This window comes from Heterodontus francisci, unplaced genomic scaffold (genome assembly GCF_036365525.1).
Source record: "Heterodontus francisci isolate sHetFra1 unplaced genomic scaffold, sHetFra1.hap1 HAP1_SCAFFOLD_78_2, whole genome shotgun sequence".
NCBI lineage: Eukaryota > Metazoa > Chordata > Chondrichthyes > Heterodontiformes > Heterodontidae > Heterodontus > Heterodontus francisci.
Genome location: NW_027142277.1, coordinates 3130770 through 3156963, shown reverse-complemented (window position 1 = coordinate 3156963; position 26194 = coordinate 3130770).

Below are 26194 nucleotides of genomic sequence, written 5' to 3'. Positions count from 1 at the left end.
CCCTGGTGTTGATGTGGATGAACAATCTCAGGAACAATAGCCCTGGTGTTGATGAGGATGAACATCTCAGGAACAATAGCCCTGGTGTTGATGTGGATGAACAATCACAGGAACAATTACCCTGGTTTTGATGTGGATGAACAATCTCAGGAACATTAGGACTGGAGTTGATGTGGATGAACAATCTCCGGAACAATAGCCCTGGTGTTGATTTCATGAACATTCTCAGGAACAATAGCCCTGGTGTTGATGTGGATGAACAGTCTCAGGAACAATAGCCCTGGTGTTGATGTGGATGAACAATCTCAGGAACAATAGCGCTGGTGTTGATGTGCATGAACAGTCTCAGGAACAATCGCCCTGGTGTTGAACTGGATGAACAGTCTCAGTAACAATTGCCCTGGTGTTGATGTGGATGAACTGACTCAGGAACAATAACCCTGCTGTTGATGTGGATGAACATTCTCTGGAACAATAGCCATGATGTTGATGTGGATGAACAGTCTCAGGAACAAGTGCCCTGGTGTTGATGTGGATGAACAATCTCAGGAACATTAGTCCTGGTGTTGATGAGGATAAACATTCTCAGGAAAAACAGCCCCCGTACTGATGTGGATGAACAGTCTCAGGAACATTAGCCCTGGTGTTGATGTGGATGAACAATCTCAGGAACAATAGCCCTGGTGTTGATGTGGATGAACAATCTCAGGAACAATAGCCCTGTTGTTGATGTGGATGAACAATCTCAGGAACAATAGCCCTGTTGTTGATGTGGATGAACAATCTCAGGAACAATAGCCCTGGTGTTGATGTTGATGAACATTCTCAGGAACAATAGCCCTGGTGTTGATTTGGATAAACATTCTCAGGAGCAATAGCTCTGGTGTTGATGTGGATGAACAATCTCAGGAACAATAGCCCTGGTGTTGATGTTGATGTACAGTCTCAGGAACATGAGTCCTGGTGTTGATGAGGATATACATTCTCAGGAACAATAGCCCAGGTGTTGATGTTGAGGAACAGTCTCAGGAACAATAGCCCTGGTGTTGATGTGGATGAACAATCTCAGGAACAACAGCCCTGGTGATGATGTGGATGAACAGTCTCAGGAACAATAGCCCGGGTGTTGATGTGGATAAACAGTCTCAGGAACAATAGCCCTGGTGTTGATGTGGATGAACAATCTCAGGAACAAAAGCCCTGGTGTTGATGTGGATGAACATTCTCAGGACCAATAGCCCTGGTGTTGATGTGGATGAACAATCTCAGGAACATTAGTCCTGGTGTTGATGAGGACAAACATTCTCAGGAAAAGCAGCCCCAGTACTTATGTGGATGAACAGTCTCAGGAACATTAGCCCTGGTGTTGATGTGGATGAACAATCTCAGGAACAATAGCCCTGGTGTTGATGTGGATGAACAATCTCAGGAACAATAGCCCTGTTGTTGATGTGGATGAACAATCTCAGGAACAATAGCCCTGGTGTTGATGTGGATGAACAATCTCACGAACAATAGCCCTGGTGTTGATGTGGATGAACAATCTCAGGAACAATAGCGCTGGTGTTGATGTGGATGAACAGTCTCAGGAACAATAGCCCTGGTGTTGAACTGGATGAACAGTCTCAGTAACAATTGCCCTGGTGCTGATGTGGATGAACTGACTCAGGAACAATAACCCTGTTGTTGATGTGGATGAACAATCTCAGGAACAATAGCCCTGGTGTTGATGTTGATGAACATTCTCAGGAACAATAGCCCTGGTGTTGATTTGGATAAACATTCTCAGGAGCAATAGCTCTGGTGTTGATGTGGATGAACAATCTCAGGAACAATAGCCCTGGTGTTGATGTTGATGTACAGTCTCAGGAACATGAGTCCTGGTGTTGATGAGGATATACATTCTCAGGAACAATAGCCCAGGTGTTGATGTTGAGGAACAGTCTCAGGAACAATAGCCCTGGTGTTGATGTGGATGAACAATCTCAGGAACAACAGCCCTGGTGATGATGTGGATGAACAGTCTCAGGAACAATAGCCCGGGTGTTGATGTGGATAAACAGTCTCAGGAACAATAGCCCTGGTGTTGATGTGGATGAACAATCTCAGGAACAAAAGCCCTGGTGTTGATGTGGATGAACATTCTCAGGAACAATAGCCCTGGTGTTGATGTGGATGAACAATCTCAGGAACATTAGTCCTGGTGTTGATGAGGACAAACATTCTCAGGAAAAGCAGCCCCAGTACTTATGTGGATGAACAGTCTCAGGAACATTAGCCCTGGTGTTGATGTGGATGAACAATCTCAGGAACAATAGCCCTGGTGTTGATGTGGATGAACAATCTCAGGAACAATAGCCCTGTTGTTGATGTGGATGAACAATCTCAGGAACAATAGCCCTGGTGTTGATGTGGATGAACAATCTCAGGAACAATAGCCCTGGTGTTGATGTGGATGAACAATCTCAGGAACAATAGCGCTGGTGTTGATGTGGATGAACAGTCTCAGGAACAATAGCCCTGGTGTTGAACTGGATGAACAGTCTCAGTAACAATTGCCCTGGTGCTGATGTGGATGAACTGACTCAGGAACAATAACCCTGCTGTTGATGTGGATGAACATTCTCAGGAAAAACAGCCCCAGTACTGATGTGAATGAACAGACTCAGGAACATTAGCCCTGGTGTTGATGTGCATGAACAATCTCAGGAATAATAGCCCTGGTGTTGATGTGGATGAACAATCTCAGGAACAATAGCCCTGTTGTTGATGTGGATGTACAATCTCAGGAACAATAGCCCTGGTGTTGATGTGGATGAACAATCTCTGGAACAATAGCCCTGGTGTTGATTTGGATAAACATTCTCAGGAGCAATAGCTCTGGTGTTGATGCGGATGAACATTCTCAGGAACAATAGCCCTGGTGTTGATTTGGATAAACATTCTCAGGAGCAATAGCTCTGGTGTTGATGTGGATGAACAATCTCAGGAACAATAGCCCTGGTGTTGATGTTGATGTACAGTCTCAGGAACATGAGTCCTGGTGTTGATGAGGATATACATTCTCAGGAACAATAGCCCAGGTGTTGATGTTGAGGAACAGTCTCAGGAACAATAGCCCTGGTGTTGATGTGGATGAACAATCTCAGGAACAACAGCCCTGGTGATGATGTGGATGAACAGTCTCAGGAACAATAGCCCGGGTGTTGATGTGGATAAATAGTCTTAGGAACAATAGCCCTGGTGTTGATGTGGATGAACAATCTCAGGAACAAAAGCCCTGGTGTTGATGTGGATGAACATTCTCAGGAACAATAGCCCTGGTGTTGATGTGGATGAACAATCTCAGGAACAATAGCCCTGGTGTTGATGAGGATGAACAATCTCAGGAACAATAGCCCTGGTGTTGATGTGGATGAACAATCACAGGAACAATTACCCTGGTTTTGATGTGGATGAACAATCTCAGGAACATTAGGACTGGAGTTGATGTGGATGAACAATCTCCGGAACAATAGCCCTGGTGTTGATTTCATGAACATTCTCAGGAACAATAGCCCTGGTGTTGATGTGGATGAACAGTCTCAGGAACAATAGCCCTGGTGTTGATGTGGATGAACAATCTCAGGAACAATAGCGCTGGTGTTGATGTGCATGAACAGTCTCAGGAACAATCGCCCTGGTGTTGAACTGGATGAACAGTCTCAGTAACAATTGCCCTGGTGTTGATGTGGATGAACTGACTCAGGAACAATAACCCTGCTGTTGATGTGGATGAACATTCTCTGGAACAATAGCCATGATGTTGATGTGGATGAACAGTCTCAGGAACAAGTGCCCTGGTGTTGATGTGGATGAACAATCTCAGGAACATTAGTCCTGGTGTTGATGAGGATAAACATTCTCAGGAAAAACAGCCCCCGTACTGATGTGGATGAACAGTCTCAGGAACATTAGCCCTGGTGTTGATGTGGATGAACAATCTCAGGAACAATAGCCCTGGTGTTGATGTGGATGAACAATCTCAGGAACAATAGCCCTGTTGTTGATGTGGATGAACAATCTCAGGAACAATAGCCCTGTTGTTGATGTGGATGAACAATCTCAGGAACAATAGCCCTGGTGTTGATGTTGATGAACATTCTCAGGAACAATAGCCCTGGTGTTGATTTGGATAAACATTCTCAGGAGCAATAGCTCTGGTGTTGATGTGGATGAACAATCTCAGGAACAATAGCCCTGGTGTTGATGTTGATGTACAGTCTCAGGAACATGAGTCCTGGTGTTGATGAGGATATACATTCTCAGGAACAATAGCCCAGGTGCTGATGTTGAGGAACAGTCTCAGGAACAATAGCCCTGGTGTTGATGTGGATGAACAATCTCAGGAACAACAGCCCTGGTGATGATGTGGATGAAAAGTCTCAGGAACAATAGCCCGGGTGTTGATGTGGATAAACAGTCTCAGGAACAATAGCCCTGGTGTTGATGTGGATGAACAATCTCAGGAACAAAAGCCCTGGTGTTGATGTGGATGAACATTCTCAGGAACAATAGCCCTGGTGTTGATGTGGATGAACAATCTCAGGAACATTAGTCCTGGTGTTGATGAGGACAAACATTCTCAGGAAAAGCAGCCCCAGTACTTATGTGGATGAACAGTCTCAGGAACATTAGCCCTGGTGTTGATGTGGATGAACAATCTCAGGAACAATAGCCCTGGTGTTGATGTGGATGAACAATCTCAGGAACAATAGCCCTGTTGTTGATGTGGATGAACAATCTCAGGAACAATAGCCCTGGTGTTGATGTGGATGAACAATCTCAGGAACAATAGCCCTGGTGTTGATGTTGATTAACATTCTCAGGAACAATAGCCCTGGTGTTGATTTGGATAAACTTTCTCAGGAGCAATAGCTCTGGTGTTGATGTGGATGAACAATCTCAGGAACAATAGACCTGGTGTTGATGTTGATGTACAGTCTCAGGAATATGAGTCCTGGTGTTGATGAGGATATACATTCTCAGGAACAATAGCCCAGGTGTTGATGTTGAGGAACAGTCTCAGGAACAATAGCCCTGGTGTTGATGTGGATGAACAATCTCAGGAACAATAGCCCTGGTGATGATGTGGATGAACAGTCTCAGGAACAATAGCCCGCGTGTTGATGTGGATAAACAGTCTCAGGAACAATAGCCCTGGTGTTGATGTGGATGAACAATCTCAGGAACAAAAGCCCAGGTGCTGATGTGGATGAACATTCTCAGGAACAATAGCCCTGGTGTTGATGTGGATGAACAATCTCAGGAACATTAGTCCTGGTGTTGATGAGGATAAACATTCTCAGGAAAAGCAGCCCCAGTACTGATGTGGATGAACAGTCTCAGGAACATTAGCCCTGGTGTTGATGTGGATGAACAATCTCAGGAACAATAGCCCTGGTGTTGATATGGATGAACAATCTCAGGAACAATAGCCCTGTTGTTGATGTGGATGAACAATCTCAGGAACAATAGCCCTGGTGTTGATGTGGATGAACAATCTCAGGAACAATAGCCCTGGTGTTGATGTTGATGAACATTCTCAGGAACAATAGCCCTGGTGTTGATTTGGTTAAACATTCTCAGGAGCAATAGCTCTGGTGTTGATGTGGATGAACAGTCTCAGGAACAATAGCCCTGGTGTTGATGTGGATGAACAATCTCAGGAACAATAGCGCGGGTGTTGATGTGGATGAACAGTCTCAGGAACAATAGCCCTGGTGTTGAACTGGATGAACAGTCTCAGTAACAATTGCCTTGGAGCTGATGTGGATGAACATTCTCAGGAACAATAGCCATGATGTTGATGTGGATGAACAGTCTCAGGAACAAGTGCCCTGGTGTTGATGTGGATGAACAATCTCAGGAACATTAGTCCTGGTGTTGATGAGGATAAACATTCTCAGGAAAAACAGCCCCAGTACTGATGTGAATGAACAGTCTCAGGAACATTAGCCCTGGTGTTGATGTGGATGAACAATCTCAGGAATAATAGCCCTGGTGTTGATGTGGATGAACAATCTCAGGAACAATAGCCCTGGTGTTGATGTGGATGAACAATCTCAGGAACAATAGCCCTGGTGTTGATGTGGATGAACAATCTCAGGAACAATAGCCCTGGTGTTGATTTGGATAAACATTCTCAGGAGCAATAGCTCTGGTGTTGATGTGGATGAACAATCTCAGGAACAATAGCCCTGGTGTTGATGTGGATGAACAATCACAGGAACAATTACCCTGGTTTTGATGTGGATGAACAATCTCAGGAACAGTAGCCCTGGGGTTGATGTGGATGAACAATCTCTGGAACAATAGCCCTGGTGTTGATTTCATGAACATTCTCAGGAACAATAGCCCTGGTGTTGATGTGGATGAACAGTCTCAGGAACAATAGCCCTGGTGTTGATGTGGATGGACAATCTCAGGAACAATAGCGCTGGTGTTGATGTGCATGAACAGTCTCAGGAACAATAGCCCTGGTGTTGAACTGGATGAACAGTCTCAGTAACAATTGCCCTGGTGTTGATGTGGATGAACTGACTCAGGAACAATAACCCTGCTGTTGATGTGGATGAACATTCTCAGGAACAATAGCCATGATGTTGATGTGGATGAACAGTCTCAGGAACAAGTGCCCTGGTGTTGATGTGGATGAACAATCTCAGGAACATTAGTCCTGGTGTTGATGAGGATAAACATTCTCAGGAAAAACAGCCCCAGTACTGATGTGGATGAACAGTCTCAGGAACATTAGCCCTGGTGTTGATGTGGATGAACAATCTCAGGAACAATAGCCCTGGTGTTGATGTGGATGAACAATCTCAGGAACAATAGCCCTGTTGTTGATGTGGATGAACAATCTCAGGAACAATAGCCCTGGTGTTGATGTGGATGAACAATCTCAGGAACAATAGCCCTGGTGTTGATGTTGATGAACATTCTCAGGAACAATAGCCCTGGTGTTGATTTGGATAAACATTCTCAGGAGCAATAGCTCTGGTGTTGATGTGGATGAACAATCTCAGGAACAATAGCCCTGGTGTTGATGTTGATGTACAGTCTCAGGAACATGAGTCCTGGTGTTGATGAGGATATACATTCTCAGGAACAATAGCCCAGGTGTTGATGTTGAGGAACAGTCTCAGGAACAATAGCCCTGGTGTTGATGTGGATGAACAATCTCAGGAACAACAGCCCTGGAGATGATGTGGATGAACAATCTCAGGAACAAAAGCCCTGGTGTTGATGTGGATGAACATTCTCAGGAACAATAGCCCTGGTGTTGATGTGGATGAAGAATCTCAGGAACATTAGTCCTGGTGTTGATGAGGATAAACATTCTCAGGAAAAGCAGCCCCAGTACTGATGTGGAGGAACAGTCTCAGGAACATTAGCCCTGGTGTTGAACTGGATGAACAGTCTCAGTAACAATTGCCCTGGTGTTGATGTGGATGAACTGACTCAGGAACAATAACCCTGCTGTTGATGTGGATGAACATTCTCAGGAACAATAGCCATGATGTTGATGTGGATGAACAGTCTCAGGAACAAGTGCCCTGGTGTTGATGTGGATGAACAATCTCAGGAACATTAGTCCTGGTGTTGATGAGGATAAACATTCTCAGGAAAAACAGCCCCAGTACTGATGTGGATGAACAGTCTCAGGAACATTAGCCCTGGTGTTGATGTGGATGAACAATCTCAGGAACAATAGCCCTGGTGTTGATGTGGATGAACAATCTCAGGAACAATAGCCCTGTTGTTGATGTGGATGAACAATCTCAGGAACAATAGCCCTGGTGTTGATGTTGATGAACATTCTCAGGAACAATAGCACTGGTGTTGATTTGGATAAACATTCTCAGGAGCAATAGCTCTGGTGTTGATGTGGATGAACAATCTCAGGAACAATAGCCCTGGTGTTGATTTCATGAACATTCGCAGGAACAATAACCCTGCTGTTGATGTGGATGAACATTCTCAGGAACAATAGCCCTGGTGTTGATGTGGATGAACAATCTCAGGAACAATAGCCCTGGTGTTGATGTGCATGAACAGTCTCAGGAACAATAGCCCTGGTGTTGAACTGGATGAACAGTCTCAGTAACAATTGCCCTGGTGTTGATGTGGATGAACTGACTCAGAAACAATAACCCTGCTGTTGATGTGGATGAACATTCTCAGGAACAATAGCCATGATGTTGATGTGGATTAACAGTCTCAGGAACAAGTGCACTAGTGTTGATGTGGATGAACAATCTCAGGAACATTAGTCCTGGTGTTGATGAGGATAAACATTCTCAGGAAAAACAGCCCTAGTACTGATGTGGATGAACAGTCTCAGGAACATTAGCCCTGGTGTTGATGTGGATTAACAATCTCAGGAACAATAGCCCTGATGTTGATGTGGATGAACAATCTCAGGAACAATAGCCCTGTTGTTGATGTGGATGAACATTCTCAGGAGCAATAGCCCTGGTGTTGATTTGGATAAACATTCTCAGGAGCAATAGCTCTGGTGTTGATGTGGATGAACAATCTCAGGAACAATAGCCCTGGTGTTGATTTCATGAACATTCTCAGGAACAATAACCCTGCTGTTGATGTGGATGAACATTCTCAGGAACAATAGCCCTGGTGTTGATGTTGATGAACATTCTCAGGAACAAGAGCCAAGGTGTTGATGTTGATGTACAGTCTCAGGAACATTAGTCCTGATGTTGATGAGGATATATATTCTCAGGAACAATAGCCCAGGTGTTGACGTGGATGAACAATCTCAGGAACAATAGCCCTGGTGTTGATGTGGATGAACAATCTCAGGAACAATAGCACTGGTGTTGCTGTTGATGCACTATCTCAGGAACAATAGCCCTGGTTTTGATGTGGATGAACAGCCTCAGGAACAATTCCCCTGGTGTTGATGTGGATGAACATTCTCAGGAACAATAGCCCTGGTATTGATGTTGATGTACAGTCTCAGGAAGAATAACCCTGGTGTTGATGTTGATGATCAGTCTCAGGAACAATAGCCCTGGTGTTGATGTGGATGAACAATCTCAGGAACAATCGCCCTGGTGTTGATGTTGATGAACAGTCTCAGGAACAATAGCCCTGGTGTTGATGTGGATGAACAATCTCAGGAACAATAGCCCTGGTGTTGATGTGGATGAACTGACTCAGGAACAATAACCCTGCTGTTGATGTGGATGAACATTCTCAGGAACAATAGCCATGATGTTGATGTGGATGAACAGTCTCAGGAACAAGTGCCCTGGTGTTGATGTGGATGAACAATCTCAGGAACAATAGTCCTATTGCTGAAGTGGAAGAATAGTGTCAGGAACAGTAGCACTGGTGTTGATTTGGATAAACATTCTCAGGAGCAATAGCTCTGGTGTTGATGTGGATGAACAATCTCAGGAACAATAGCCCTGGTGTTGATTTCATGAACATTCGCAGGAACAATAACCCTGCTGTTGATGTGGATGAACATTCTCAGGAACAATAGCCCTGGTGTTGATGTGGATGAACAATCTCAGGAACAATAGCCCTGGTGTTGATGTGCATGAACAGTCTCAGGAACAATAGCCCTGGTGTTGAACTGGATGAACAGTCTCAGTAACAATTGCCCTGGTGTTGATGTGGATGAACTGACTCAGAAACAATAACCCTGCTGTTGATGTGGATGAACATTCTCAGGAACAATAGCCATGATGTTGATGTGGATTAACAGTCTCAGGAACAAGTGCACTAGTGTTGATGTGGATGAACAATCTCAGGAACATTAGTCCTGGTGTTGATGAGGATAAACATTCTCAGGAAAAACAGCCCTAGTACTGATGTGGATGAACAGTCTCAGGAACATTAGCCCTGGTGTTGATGTGGATTAACAATCTCAGGAACAATAGCCCTGATGTTGATGTGGATGAACAATCTCAGGAACAATAGCCCTGTTGTTGATGTGGATGAACATTCTCAGGAGCAATAGCCCTGGTGTTGATTTGGATAAACATTCTCAGGAGCAATAGCTCTGGTGTTGATGTGGATGAACAATCTCAGGAACAATAGCCCTGGTGTTGATTTCATGAACATTCTCAGGAACAATAACCCTGCTGTTGATGTGGATGAACATTCTCAGGAACAATAGCCCTGGTGTTGATGTTGATGAACATTCTCAGGAACAAGAGCCAAGGTGTTGATGTTGATGTACAGTCTCAGGAACATTAGTCCTGATGTTGATGAGGATATATATTCTCAGGAACAATAGCCCAGGTGTTGACGTGGATGAACAATCTCAGGAACAATAGCCCTGGTGTTGATGTGGATGAACAATCTCAGGAACAATAGCACTGGTGTTGCTGTTGATGCACTATCTCAGGAACAATAGCCCTGGTTTTGATGTGGATGAACAGCCTCAGGAACAATTCCCCTGGTGTTGATGTGGATGAACATTCTCAGGAACAATAGCCCTGGTATTGATGTTGATGTACAGTCTCAGGAAGAATAACCCTGGTGTTGATGTTGATGATCAGTCTCAGGAACAATAGCCCTGGTGTTGATGTGGATGAACAATCTCAGGAACAATCGCCCTGGTGTTGATGTTGATGAACAGTCTCAGGAACAATAGCCCTGGTGTTGATGTGGATGAACAATCTCAGGAACAATAGCCCTGGGGTTGATGTGGATGAACAATCTCAGGAACAATAACCCTGCTGTTGATGTGGATGAACATTCTCAGGAACAATAGCCATGATGTTGATGTGGATGAACAGTCTCAGGAACAAGTGCCCTGGTGTTGATGTGGATGAACAATCTCAGGAACATTAGTCCTGGTGTTGATGAGGATAAACATTCTCAGGAAAAACAGCCCCAGTACTGATGTGGATGAACAGTCTCAGGAACATTAGCCCTGGTGTTGATGTGGATGAACAATCTCAGGAACAATAGCCCTGGTGTTGATGTGGATGAACAATCTCAGGAACAATAGCCCTGTTGTTGATGTGGATGAACAATCTCAGGAACAATAGCCCTGGTGTTGATGTTGATGAACATTCTCAGGAACAATAGCACTGGTGTTGATTTGGATAAACATTCTCAGGAGCAATAGCTCTGGTGTTGATGTGGATGAACAATCTCAGGAACAATAGCCCTGGTGTTGATTTCATGAACATTCGCAGGAACAATAACCCTGCTGTTGATGTGGATGAACATTCTCAGGAACAATAGCCCTGGTGTTGATGTGGATGAACAATCTCAGGAACAATAGCCCTGGTGTTGATGTGCATGAACAGTCTCAGGAACAATAGCCCTGGTGTTGAACTGGATGAACAGTCTCAGTAACAATTGCCCTGGTGTTGATGTGGATGAACTGACTCAGAAACAATAACCCTGCTGTTGATGTGGATGAACATTCTCAGGAACAATAGCCATGATGTTGATGTGGATTAACAGTCTCAGGAACAAGTGCACTAGTGTTGATGTGGATGAACAATCTCAGGAACATTAGTCCTGGTGTTGATGAGGATAAACATTCTCAGGAAAAACAGCCCTAGTACTGATGTGGATGAACAGTCTCAGGAACATTAGCCCTGGTGTTGATGTGGATTAACAATCTCAGGAACAATAGCCCTGATGTTGATGTGGATGAACAATCTCAGGAACAATAGCCCTGTTGTTGATTTGGATAAACATTCTCAGGAGCAATAGCTCTGGTGTTGATGTGGATGAACAATCTCAGGAACAATAGCCCTGGTGTTGATTTCATGAACATTCTCAGGAACAATAACCCTGCTGTTGATGTGGATGAACATTCTCAGGAACAATAGCCCTGGTGTTGATGTTGATGAACATTCTCAGGAACAAGAGCCAAGGTGTTGATGTTGATGTACAGTCTCAGGAACATTAGTCCTGATGTTGATGAGGATATATATTCTCAGGAACAATAGCCCAGGTGTTGACGTGGATGAACAATCTCAGGAACAATAGCCCTGGTGTTGATGTGGATGAACAATCTCAGGAACAATAGCACTGGTGTTGCTGTTGATGCACTATCTCAGGAACAATAGCCCTGGTTTTGATGTGGATGAACAGCCTCAGGAACAATTCCCCTGGTGTTGATGTGGATGAACATTCTCAGGAACAATAGCCCTGGTATTGATGTTGATGTACAGTCTCAGGAAGAATAACCCTGGTGTTGATGTTGATGATCAGTCTCAGGAACAATAGCCCTGGTGTTGATGTGGATGAACAATCTCAGGAACAATCGCCCTGGTGTTGATGTTGATGAACAGTCTCAGGAACAATAGCCCTGGTGTTGATGTGGATGAACAATCTCAGGAACAATAGCCCTGGGGTTGATGTGGATGAACAATCTCAGGAACAATAACCCTGCTGTTGATGTGGATGAACATTCTCAGGAACAATAGCCATGATGTTGATGTGGATGAACAGTCTCAGGAACAAGTGCCCTGGTGTTGATGTGGATGAACAATCTCAGGAACATTAGTCCTGGTGTTGATGAGGATAAACATTCTCAGGAAAAACAGCCCCAGTACTGATGTGGATGAACAGTCTCAGGAACATTAGCCCTGGTGTTGATGTGGATGAACAATCTCAGGAACAATAGCCCTGGTGTTGATGTGGATGAACAATCTCAGGAACAATAGCCCTGTTGTTGATGTGGATGAACAATCTCAGGAACAATAGCCCTGGTGTTGATGTTGATGAACATTCTCAGGAACAATAGCACTGGTGTTGATTTGGATAAACATTCTCAGGAGCAATAGCTCTGGTGTTGATGTGGATGAACAATCTCAGGAACAATAGCCCTGGTGTTGATTTCATGAACATTCGCAGGAACAATAACCCTGCTGTTGATGTGGATGAACATTCTCAGGAACAATAGCCCTGGTGTTGATGTGGATGAACAATCTCAGGAACAATAGCCCTGGTGTTGATGTGCATGAACAGTCTCAGGAACAATAGCCCTGGTGTTGAACTGGATGAACAGTCTCAGTAACAATTGCCCTGGTGTTGATGTGGATGAACTGACTCAGAAACAATAACCCTGCTGTTGATGTGGATGAACATTCTCAGGAACAATAGCCATGATGTTGATGTGGATTAACAGTCTCAGGAACAAGTGCACTAGTGTTGATGTGGATGAACAATCTCAGGAACATTAGTCCTGGTGTTGATGAGGATAAACATTCTCAGGAAAAACAGCCCTAGTACTGATGTGGATGAACAGTCTCAGGAACATTAGCCCTGGTGTTGATGTGGATTAACAATCTCAGGAACAATAGCCCTGATGTTGATGTGGATGAACAATCTCAGGAACAATAGCCCTGTTGTTGATGTGGATGAACATTCTCAGGAGCAATAGCCCTGGTGTTGATTTGGATAAACATTCTCAGGAGCAATAGCTCTGGTGTTGATGTGGATGAACAATCTCAGGAACAATAGCCCTGGTGTTGATTTCATGAACATTCTCAGGAACAATAACCCTGCTGTTGATGTGGATGAACATTCTCAGGAACAATAGCCCTGGTGTTGATGTTGATGAACATTCTCAGGAACAAGAGCCAAGGTGTTGATGTTGATGTACAGTCTCAGGAACATTAGTCCTGATGTTGATGAGGATATATATTCTCAGGAACAATAGCCCAGGTGTTGACGTGGATGAACAATCTCAGGAACAATAGCCCTGGTGTTGATGTGGATGAACAATCTCAGGAACAATAGCACTGGTGTTGCTGTTGATGCACTATCTCAGGAACAATAGCCCTGGTTTTGATGTGGATGAACAGCCTCAGGAACAATTCCCCTGGTGTTGATGTGGATGAACATTCTCAGGAACAATAGCCCTGGTATTGATGTTGATGTACAGTCTCAGGAAGAATAACCCTGGTGTTGATGTTGATGATCAGTCTCAGGAACAATAGCCCTGGTGTTGATGTGGATGAACAATCTCAGGAACAATCGCCCTGGTGTTGATGTTGATGAACAGTCTCAGGAACAATAGCCCTGGTGTTGATGTGGATGAACAATCTCAGGAACAATAGCCCTGGGGTTGATGTGGATGAACAATCTCAGGAACAATAGCCCTGTTGTTGATGTGGATGAACAATCTCAGGAACAATAGCCCTGGTGTTGATGTGGATGAACAGTCTCAGGAACAATAGCCCTGGAGTTGATGTTGATGAACATTCTCAGGAGCAATAGCTCTGGTGTTGATGTGGATGAACAATCTCAGGAACAATAGCCCTGGTGTTGATTACATGAACATTCTCAGGAACAATAACCCTGCTGTTGATGTGGATGAACATTCTCAGGAACAATAGCCCTGGTGTTGATGTTGATGAACATTCTCAGGAACAATAGCACTGCTGTTGCTGTTGATGAACAATCTCAGGAACATTAGTCCTGGTTTTGATGAGGATAAACATTCGCAGGAACAATAGCCCTGGTATTGATGTTGATGAACAGTCTCAGGAACAATAACCCTGGTGTTGATGTTGATGATCAGTCTCAGGAACAATAGCCCTGGTGTTGATGTGGATGAACAATCTCAGGAACAATCGCCCTGGTGTTGATGTTGATGAACAGTCTCAGGAACAATAGTCCTGGTGTCGATGTCGATGAACATTCTCAGGAACAAGAGCCAAGGTGTTGATGTTGATGTACAGTCTCAGGAACATGAGTCCTGGTGTTGATGAGGATATACTTTCTCAGGAACAATAGCCAAGGTGTTGATGTTGAGGAACAGTCTCAGGAACAATAGCCCTGGTGTTGCTGTGGATGAACAATCTCAGGAACAACAGCCCTGGTGATGATGTGAATGAACAGTCTCAGGAACAATAGCTGGGGTGTTGATGTGGATAAACAGTCTCAAGAACAATAGCCCTGGTGTTGATGTGGATGAACAATCTCAGGAACAAAAGCCCTGGTGTTGATGTGGATGAGCATTCTCAGGAACAATTGCCCTGGTGGTGATGTGGATGAACAATCTCAGGAACAATAGCCCTGGTGTTGATGAGGATGAACAATCTCAGGAACAATAGCCCTGGTGTTGATGTGGATGAACAATCACAGGAACAATTACCCTGGTTTTGATGTGGATGAACAGTCGAAGGAACAATAGCCCTGGTGTTGATGATGGTAAACATTCTCAGGAACAATAGCCCTAGTGTTGATGTGGATGAACAGTCTCAGGAACAATAGCCCTGGTGTTGATGTGGATGAACAATCTCAGGAACAATAGCCCGGGTGTTGGTGTGGATGAACAGTCTCAGGAACAATAGCCCTGGTGTTGAACTGGATGAACAGTCTCAGTAACAATTGCCCTGGTGTTGATGTGGATGAACTGACTCAGGAACAATAGCCCTGCTGTTGATGTGGATGAACATTCTCAAGAACAATAGCCCTGATGTTGATGTGGATGAACAATCTCAGGAACAAGTGCCCTGGTGTTGATTTGGATGGACAATCTCAGGAACATTAGTCCTGGTGTTGATGAGGATAAACATTCTCAGGAAAAACAGCCCTAGTACTGATGTGGATGAACAGTCTCAGGAACAATAGCCCTTGTGTTGATGTGGATGAACAATCTCAGGAACATTAGTCATGGTGTTGATGAGGATATTCATTCTCAGGAACAATAGCCCAGGTGTTGATGTTGAGGAACACTCTTAGGAACAGTAGCCCTGGTGTTGATGTGGATGAAAAACCTCAGGAACAACAGCCCTGGTGTTGATGTGGATGAACAGTCTCAGGAAAAATAGCCCTGGTGTGGATGTGGATGAACAATCTCAGGAACAATAGCCCTGGTGTTGATGCGGATGAACAGTCTCAGGAACAATAGCCCTGGTGTTGATGGGGATGAACAATCTCAGGAACAATAGCCCTGGTGTTGAAGTGGATGAGCATTCTCAGGAACAATAGCCCTGGTGTTGATGTGGATGAACAATCTCAGGAACAATAGCCCTGGTGTTGATGAGGATGAACAATCTCAGGAACAATAGCCCTGGTGTTGATGTGGATGAACAGTCTCAGGAACAATAGCCCTGGTGTTGATGATGGTAAACATTCTCAGGAAAAATAGCCCTGGTGTTGATGTGGATGAACAGTCTCAGGAACAATAGCCCTGGTGTTGATGTGGATGAACAATCTCAGGAACAATAGCCCTGGTGTTGATGTGGATGAACAGTCTCAGGAAAAATAGCCCTGGTGTTGATGAGGATAAACATTCTCTGGAACAATAGCCCTGGTGTTGAAGTGGATGAACAGTCTCAGTAACAATTGCCCCGGTGTTGATGTGGATGAACTGACTCAGGAACAATAACCCTGCTGTTGATGTGGATGAACTTTCTCAGTAACAATAGCCCTGGTGTTGATGATGGTAAACATTCTCAGGAACAATAGCCCTGGTGTTGATGTGGATGAACAGTCTCAGGAACAATAGCCCTGGTGTTGATCTGGATGAACAATCTCAGGAACAATAGCCCCTGTGTTGATGTGGATGAACAGTCTCTGGATCAATAGCCCTGGTGTTGAAGTGGATGAACAGTCTCTGGAACAATTGCCCTGGTTTTGATGAGGATAAACATTCTCAGGAACAATAGCCCTGATATTGATGTTGATGAACAGTCTCAGGAACAATAACCCTGGTGTTGATGTTGATGATCTGTCTCAGGAACAATAGCCCTGGTGTTGATGTGGATGAACAATCTCAGGAACAATCGCCCTGGTGTTGATGTTGATGAACATTCTCAGGAACAATAGCCATGATGTTGATGTGGATGAACAATCTCAGGAACAATAGCCCTGGTGTTGATGTTGATGAACAGTCTCAGGAACAATAGTCCTGGTGTCGATGTCGATGAACATTCTCAGGAACAAGAGCCAAGGTGTTGATGTTGATGTACATTCTCAGGAACAATAGCCCTGATATTGATGTTGATGAACAGTCTCAGGAACAATAACCCTGGTGTTGATGTTGATGATCTGTCTCAGGAACAATAGCCCTGGTGTTGATGTGGATGAACAATCTCAGGAACAATAGCCCTGGTGATGATGAGGATGAACAATCTCAGGAACAATAGCCCTGGTGTTGATGTGGATGAACAATCACAGGAACAATTACCCTGGTTTTGATGTGGATGAACAATCTCAGGAACAATAGCCCTGGAGTTGATGTGGATGAACAATCTCAGGAACAATAGCCCTGGTGTTGATTTCATGAGCATTCTCAGGAACAATAGCCCTGGTGTTGATGTGGATGAACAGTCTCAGGAACAATAGCCCTGGTGTTGATGTGGATGAACAGTCTCAGGAACAATAGCCCTGGTGTTGATGTGGATGAACAATCTCAGGAACAATAGCCCTGGTGTTGAAGTGGATGAGCATTCTCAGTAACAATAGCCCTGGTCTTGATGATGGTAAACATTCTCAGGAACAATAGCCCTGGTGTTGATGTGGATGAACAGTCTCAGGAACAATAGCCCTGGTGTTGATGTGGATTAACAATCTCAGGAACAATAGCCCCTGTGTTGATGTGGATGAACAGTCTCAGGAACAATAGCCCTGGTGTTGAAGTGGATGAACAGTCTCTGGAACAATTGCCCTGGTGTTGATGTGGATGAACAGACTCAGGAACAATAATCCTGGTGCTGATGTGGAGAAACATTGTCAGGAACAATTGCCCTGGTGTTGATGCGGATGAACAATCTCAGGAACAATAGCCCAACTGTTGATGTGGATGAACATTCTCAGGAACAATAGGCCTGCTGTTGATGTGGATGAACAATCTCAGGAACAATAGCCCTGGTGTTGATGTGGATGAACAATCTCAGGAACAATAGCACTGGTGTTGCTGTTGATGAACATTCTCAGGAACAATAGCCCTGGTGTTGATTTGGATAAACATTCACAGGAACAATAGCCCTGGTGTTGATGTGGATGAACAATCTCAGGAACAATAGCCCTGGTGTTGATGAGGATGAACAATCTCAGGAACAATAGCCCTGGTGTTGATGTGGATGAATAATCACAGGAACAATTACCCTGGTTTTGATGTGGATGAACAGTCTCAGGAACAATAGCCCTGGTGTTGATGTGGATGAACAATCTCAGGAACAAAAGCCCTGGTGTTGATGCGGATGAACAATCTCAGGAACAATAGCCCAACTGTTGATGTGGATGAACATTCTCAGGAACAATAGGCCTGCTGTTGATGTGGATGAACAATCTCAGGAACAATAGCCCTGGTGTTGATGTGGATGAACAATCTCAGGAACAATAACCCTGGTGTTGATGTTGATGATCAGTCTCAAGAACAATAGCCCTGGTGTTGATGTGGATGAACAATCTCAGGAACAATCGCCCTGGTGTTGTTGTTGATGAACATTCTCAGGAACAATAGCCCTGGTGTTGATGTGGATGAACAATCTCAAGAACAATAGCCCTGGTGTTGATGTTGATGAACAGTCTCAGGAACAATAGTCCTGGTGTCGATGTCGATGAACATTCTCAGGAACAAGAGCCAAGGTGTTGATGTTGATGTACAGTCTCAGGAACATGAGTCCTGGCGTTGATGAGGATATACATTCTCAGGAACAATAGCCCAGGTGTTGATGTTGAGGAACAGTCTCAGGAACAATAGCCCTGGTGTTGCTGTGGATGAACAATCTCAGGAACAACAGCCCTGGTGATGATGTGGATGAACAGTCTCAGGAACAATAGCCCGGGTGTTGATGTGGATAAACAGTCTCAGGAACAATAGCCCTGGTGTTGATGTGGATGAACAATCTCAGGAACAAAAGCCCTGGTGTTGATGTGGATGAACATTCTCAGGAACAATAGCCCTGGTGTTGATGTGGATGAACAATCTCAGGAACAATAGCCCTGGTGTTGATGAGGATGAACAATCTCAGGAACAATAGCCCTGGTGTTGATGTGGATGAACATTTTCAGGAACAATAGCACTGGTGTTGAAATGGATGAACAGTCTCAGGAGCAATAGTCCTGCTGTTGATGTGGATGAACATTCTCAGGAACAATAGCCCTGGTGTTGATGTGGATGAATAATCACAGGAACAATTACCCTGGTTTTGATGTGGATGAACAGTCTCAGGAACAATAGCCCTGGTGTTGATGATGGTAAACATTCTCAGGAAAAATAGCCCTGGTGTTGATGTGGATGAACAATCTCAGGAACAATTGCCCCGGTGTTGATGTGGATGAACTGACTCAGGAACAATAACCCTGCTGTTGATGTGGATGAACTTTCTCAGTAACAATTGCCCCGGTGTTGATGTGGATGAACTGACTCAGGAACAATAACCCTGCTGTTGATGTGGATGAACTTTCTCAGTAACAATAGCCCTGGTGTTGATGATGGTAAACATTCTCAGGAACAATAGCCCTGGTGTTGATGTGGATGAACAGTCTCAGGAACAATAGCCCTGGTGTTGATCTGGATGAACAATCTCAGGAACAATAGCCCCTGTGTTGATGTGGATGAACAGTCTCTGGATCAATAGCCCTGGTGTTGAAGTGGATGAACAGTCTCTGGAACAATTGCCCTGGTTTTGATGAGGATAAACATTCTCAGGAACAATAGCCCTGATATTGATGTTGATGAACAGTCTCAGGAACAATAACCCTGGTGTTGATGTTGATGATCAGTCTCAGGAACAATAGCCCTGGTGTCGATGTGGATGAACAATCTCAGGAACAATCGCCCTGGTGTTGATGTTGATGAACATTCTCAGGAACAATAGCCATGATGTTGATGTGGATGAACAATCTCAGGAACAATAGCCCTGGTGTTGATGTTGATGAACAGTCTCAGGAACAATAGTCCTGGTGTCGATGTCGATGAACATTCTCAGGAACAAGAGCCAAGGTGTTGATGTTGATGTACAGTCTCAGGAACATGAGTCCTGGTTTTGATGAGGATATACATTCTCAGGAACAATAGCCCAGGTTTTGATGTTGAGGAACAGTCTCAGGAACAATAGCCCTGGTGTTGATGTGGATGAACAATCTAAGGAACAACAGACCTGGTGATGATGTGGATGAACAGTCTCAGGAACAATAGCCCTGGTGTTGATGTGGATAAACAGTCTCAGGAACAATAGCCCTGGTGTTGATATGGTAGAACAATCTCAGGAACAAAAGCCCTGGTGTTGATGTGGATGAACATTCTCAGGAACAATAGCCCTGGTGTTGATGTGGATGAACAATCTCAGGAACAATAGCCCTGGTGTTGATGAGGATGAACAATCTCAGGAACAATAGCCCTGGTGTTGATGTGGATGAACAATCATAGGAACAATTACCCTGGTTTTGATGTGGATGAACAATCTCAGGAACAATAGCCCTGGAGTTGATGTGGATGAACAATCTCAGGAACAATAGCCCTGGTGTTGATTTCATGAGCATTCTCAGGAACAATAGCCCTGGTGTTGATGTGGATGAACAGTCTCAGGAACAATAGCCCTGGTGTTGATGTGGATGAACAGTCTCAGGAACAATAGCCCTGGTGTTGATGTGGATGAACAATCTCAGGAACAATAGCCCTGGTGTTGAAGTGGATGAGCATTCTCAGGAACAATAGCCCTGGTGTTGATGTGGATGAAGAATCTCAGGAACAATAGCCCTGGTGTTGATGAGGATTAACAATCTCAGGAACAATAGCCCTGGTTTTGATGTGGATGAGCAATCTCAGGAACAATAGCCATGTTGTTGATGTGGATGAACAATCACAGGAACAATTACCCTGTTGTTGATGTGGATGAACAGTCTCAGTAACAATAGCCCTGGTCTTGATGATGGTAAACATTCTCAGGAACAATAGCCCTGGTGTTGATGTGGATGAACAGTCTCAGGAACAATAGCCCTGGTGTTGATGTGGATTAACAATCTCAGGAACAATAGCCCCTGTGTTGATGTGGATGAACAGTCTCTGGATCAATAGCCCTGGTGTTGAAGTGGATGACCAGTCTCTGGAACAATTGCCCTGGTTTTGATGAGGATAAACATTCTCAGGAACAATAGCCCTGATATTGATGTTGATGAACAGTCTCAGGAACAATAACCCTGGTGTTGATGTTGATGATCAGTCTCAGGAACAATAGCCCTGGTGTTGATGTGGATGAACAATCTCAGGAACAATCGCCCCGGTGTTGATGTTGATGAACATTCTCATTAACAATAGCCATGATGTTGATGTGGATGAACAATCTCAGGAACAATAGCCCTGGTGTTGATGTTGATGAACAGTCTCAGGAACAATAGTCCTGGTGTCGATGTCGATGAACATTCTCAGGAACAAGAGCCAAGGTGTTGATGTTAATGTACAGTCTCAGGAACATGAGTCCTGGTTTTGATGAGGATATACATTCTCAGGAACAATAGCCCAGGTGCTGATGTTGAGGAACAGTCTCAGGAACAATAGCCCTGGTGTTGATGTGGATGAACAATCTAAGGAACAACAGCCCTGGTGATGATGTGGATGAACAGTCTCAGGAACAATAGCCCTGGTGTTGATGTGGATAAACAGTCTCAGGAACAATAGCCCTGGTGTTGATATGGAAGAACAATCTCAGGAACAAAAGCCCTGGTGTTGATGTGGATGAACGTTCGCAGGAACAATAGCCCTGGTGTTGATTTGGATGAACAATCTCAGGAACAATAGCACTAGTGTTGATGAGGATGAACAATCTCAGGAACAATAGCCCTGGTGTTGATGTGGATGAACAATCACAGGAACAATTACCCTGGTTTTGATGTGGATGAACAATCTCAGGAACAATAGCCCTGGAGTTGATGTGGATGAACAATCTCAGGAACAATAGCCCTGGTGTTGATTTCATGAGCATTCTCAGGAACAATAGCCCTGGTGTTGATGTGGATGAACAGTCTCAGGAACAATAGCCCTGGTGTTGATGTGGATGAACAGTCTCAGGAACAATCGCCCTGGTGTTGATGTGGATGAACAATCTCAGGAACAATAGCCCTGGTGTTGAAGTGGATGAGCATTCTCAGGAACAATAGCCCTGGTGTTGATGTGGATGAAGAATCTCAGGAACAATAGCCCTGGTGTTGATGAGGATGAACAATCTCAGGAACAATAGCCCTGGTTTTGATGTGGATGAGCAATCTCAGGAACAATAGCCCTGTTGTTGATGTGGATGAACAATCACAGGAACAATTACCCTGGTGTTGATGTGGATGAACAGTCTCAGTAACAATAGCCCTGGTCTTGATGATGGTAAACATTCTCAGGAACAATAGCCCTGGTGTTGATGTGGATGAACAGTCTCAGGAACAATAGCCCTGGTGTTGATGTGGATTAACAATCTCAGGAACACTAGCCCCTGTGTTGATGTGGATGAACAGTCTCAGGAACAATAGCCCTGGTGTTGAAGTGGATGAACAGTCTCTGGAACAATTGCCCTGGTGTTGATGTGGATGAACAGACTCAGGAACAATAATCCTGGTGCTGATGTGGAGAAACTTTGTCAGGAACAATTGCCCTGGTGTTGATGCGGATGAACAATCTCAGGAACAATAGCCCAACTGTTGATGTGGATGAACATTCTCAGGAACAATAGGCCTGCTGTTGATGTGGATGAACAATCTCAGGAACAATAGCCCTGGTGTTGATGTGGATGAACAGTCTCAGGAACAATAGCCCTGGTGTTGATGTGGATGAACAATCTCAGGAACAATAGCCCTGGTGTTGAAGTGGATGAGCATTCTCAGGAACAATAGCCCTGGTGTTGATGTGGATGAAGAATCTCAGGAACAATAGCCCTGGTGTTGATGAGGATTAACAATCTCAGGAACAATAGCCCTGGTTTTGATGTGGATGAGCAATCTCAGGAACAATAGCCCTGTTGTTGATGTGGATGAACAATCACATGAACAATTACCCTGGTGTTGATGTGGATGAACAGTCTCAGTAACAATAGCCCTGGTCTTGATGATGGTAAACATTCTCAGGAACAATAGCCCTGGTGTTGATGTGGATGAACAGTCTCAGGAACAATAGCCCTGGTGTTGATGTGGATTAACAATCTCAGGAACAATAGCCCCTGTGTTGATGTGGATGAACAGTCTCAGGAACAATAGCCCTGGTGTTGAAGTGGATGAACAGTCTCTGGAACAATTGCCCTGGTGTTGATGTGGATGAACAGACTCAGGAACAATAATCCTGGTGCTGATGTGGAGAAACATTGTCAGGAACAATTGCCCTGGTGTTGATGCGGATGAACAATCTCAGGAACAATAGCCCAACTGTTGATGTGGATGAACATTCTCAGGAACAATAGGCCTGCTGTTGATATGGATGAACAATCTCAGGAACAATAGCCCTGGTGTTGATGTGGATGAACAATCTCAGGAACAATAGCCCTCGTGTTGCTGTTAATGAACATTCTCAGGAACAATAGCCCTGGTGTTGATTTGGATAAACATTCACAGGAACAATAGCCCTGGTGTTGATGTGGATGAACAATCTCAGGAACAATAGCCCTGGTGTTGATGAGGATGAACAATCTCAGGAACAATAGCCCTGGTGTTGATGTGGATGAACAGTCTCAGGAACAATAGCCCTGGTGTTGATGTGGATGAAGAATCACAGGAACAATTACCCTGGTTTTGATGTGGATGAACAGTCTCAGGAACAATTACCCTGGTTTTGATGTGGATGAACATTCTCAGGAAAAATAGCCCTGGTGTTGATGTGGATGAACAGTCTCAGGAACAATAGCCCTGGTGTTGATGTGGATGAACAATCTCAGGAACAATAGCCCTGGTGTTGATGTGGATGAACAGTCTCAGGAAAAATAGCCCTGGTGTTGATGAGGATAAACATTCTCTGGAACAATAGCCCTGGTGTTGAAGTGGATGAACAGTCTCAGTAACAATTGCCCCGGTGTTGATGTGGATGAACTGACTCAGGAACAATAACCCTGCTGTTGATGTGGATGAACTTTCTCAGTAACAATAGCCCTGGTGTTGATGATGGTAAGCATTCTCAGGAACAATAGCCCTGGTGTTGATGTGGATGAACAGTCTCAGGAACAATAGCCCTGGTGTTGATCTGGATGAACAATCTCAGGAACAATAGCCCCTGTGTTGATGTGGATGAACAGTCTCTGGATCAATAGCCCTGGTGTTGAAGTGGATGAACAGTCTCTGGAACAATTGCCCTGGTTTTGATGAGGATAAACATTCTCAGGAACAATAGCCCTGATATTGATGTTGATGAACAGTCTCAGGAACAATAACCCTGGTGTTGATGTTGATGATCAGTCTCAGGAACAATAGCCCTGGTGTTGATGTGGATGAACAATCTCAGGAACAATCGCCCTGGTGTTGATGTTGATGAACATTCTCAGGAACAATAGCCATGATGTTGATGTGGATGAACAATCTCAGGAACAATAGCCCTGGTGTTGATGTTGATGAACAGTCTCAGGAACAATAGTCCTGGTGTCGATGTCGATGAACATTCTCAGGAACAAGAGCCAAGGTGTTGATGTTGATGTACAGTCTCAGGAACATGAGTCCTGGTTTTGATGAGGATATACATTCTCAGGAACAATAGCCCAGGTGTTGATGTTGAGGAACAGTCTCAGGAACAATAGCCCTGGTGTTGATGTGGATGAAAATTCTAAGGAACAACAGCCCTGGTGATGATGTGGATGAACAGTCTCAGGAACAATAGCCCTGGTGTTGATGTGGATAAACAGTCTCAGGAACAATAGCCCTGGTGTTGATATGGAAGAACAATCTCAGGAACAAAAGCCCTGGTGTTGATGTGGATGAACATTCTCAGGAACAATAGCCCTGGTGTTGATTTGGATGAACAATCTCAGGAACAATAGCCCTGGTGTTGATGAGGATGAACAATCTCAGGGACAATAGCCCTGGTGTTGATGTGGATGAACAATCACAGGAACAATTACCCTGGTTTTGATGTGGATGAACAATCTCAGGAACAATAGCCCTGGAGTTGATGTGGATGAACAATCTCAGGAACAATAGCCCTGGTGTTGATTTCATGAGCATTCTCAGGAACAATAGCCCTGGTGTTGATGTGGATGAATAGTCTCAGGAACAATAGCCCTGGTGTTGATGTGGATGAACAGTCTCAGGAACAATCGCCCTGGTGTTGATGTGGACGAAAAATCTCAGGAACAATAGCCCTGGTGTTGAAGTGGATGAGCATTCTCAGGAACAATAGCCCTGGTGTTGATGTGGATGAAGAATCTCAGGAACAATAGCCCTGGTGTTGATGAGGATGAACAATCTCAGGAACAATAGCCCTGGTTTTGATGTGGATGAGCAATCTCAGGAACAATAGCCCTGTTGTTGATGTGGATGAACAATCACAGGAACAATTACCCTGGTGTTGATGTGGATGAACAGTCTCAGTAACAATAGCCCTGGTCTTGATGATGGTAAACATTCTCAGGAACAATAGCCCTGGTGTTGATGTGGATGAACAGTCTCAGGAACAATAGCCCTGGTGTTGATGTGGATTAACAATCTCAGGAACAATAGCCCCTGTGTTGATGTGGATGAACAGTCTCAGGAACAATAGCCCTGGTGTTGAAGTGGATGAACAGTCTCTGGAACAATTGCCCTGGTGTTGATGTGGATGAACAGACTCAGGAACAATAATCCTGGTGCTGATGTGGAGGAACATTGTCAGGAACAATTGCCCTGGTGTTGATGCGGATGAACAATCTCAGGAACAATAGCCCAACTGTTGATGTGGATGAACATTCTCAGGAACAATAGGCCTGCTGTTGATGTGGATGAACAATCTCAGGAACAATAGCCCTGGTGTTGATGTGGATGAACAATCTCAGGAACAATAGCCCTGGTGTTGATGTGGATGAACAATCTCAGGAACAATAGCCCTGTTGTTGAAGTGGATGAGCATTCTCAGGAACAATAGCCCTGGTGTTGATGTGGATGAAGAATCTCAGGAACAATAGCCCTGGTGTTGATGAGGATGAACAATCTCAGGAACAATAGCCCTGGTTTTGATGTGGATGAGCAATCTCAGGAACAATAGCCCTGTTGTTGATGTGGATGAACAATCACAGGAACAATTACCCTGGTGTTG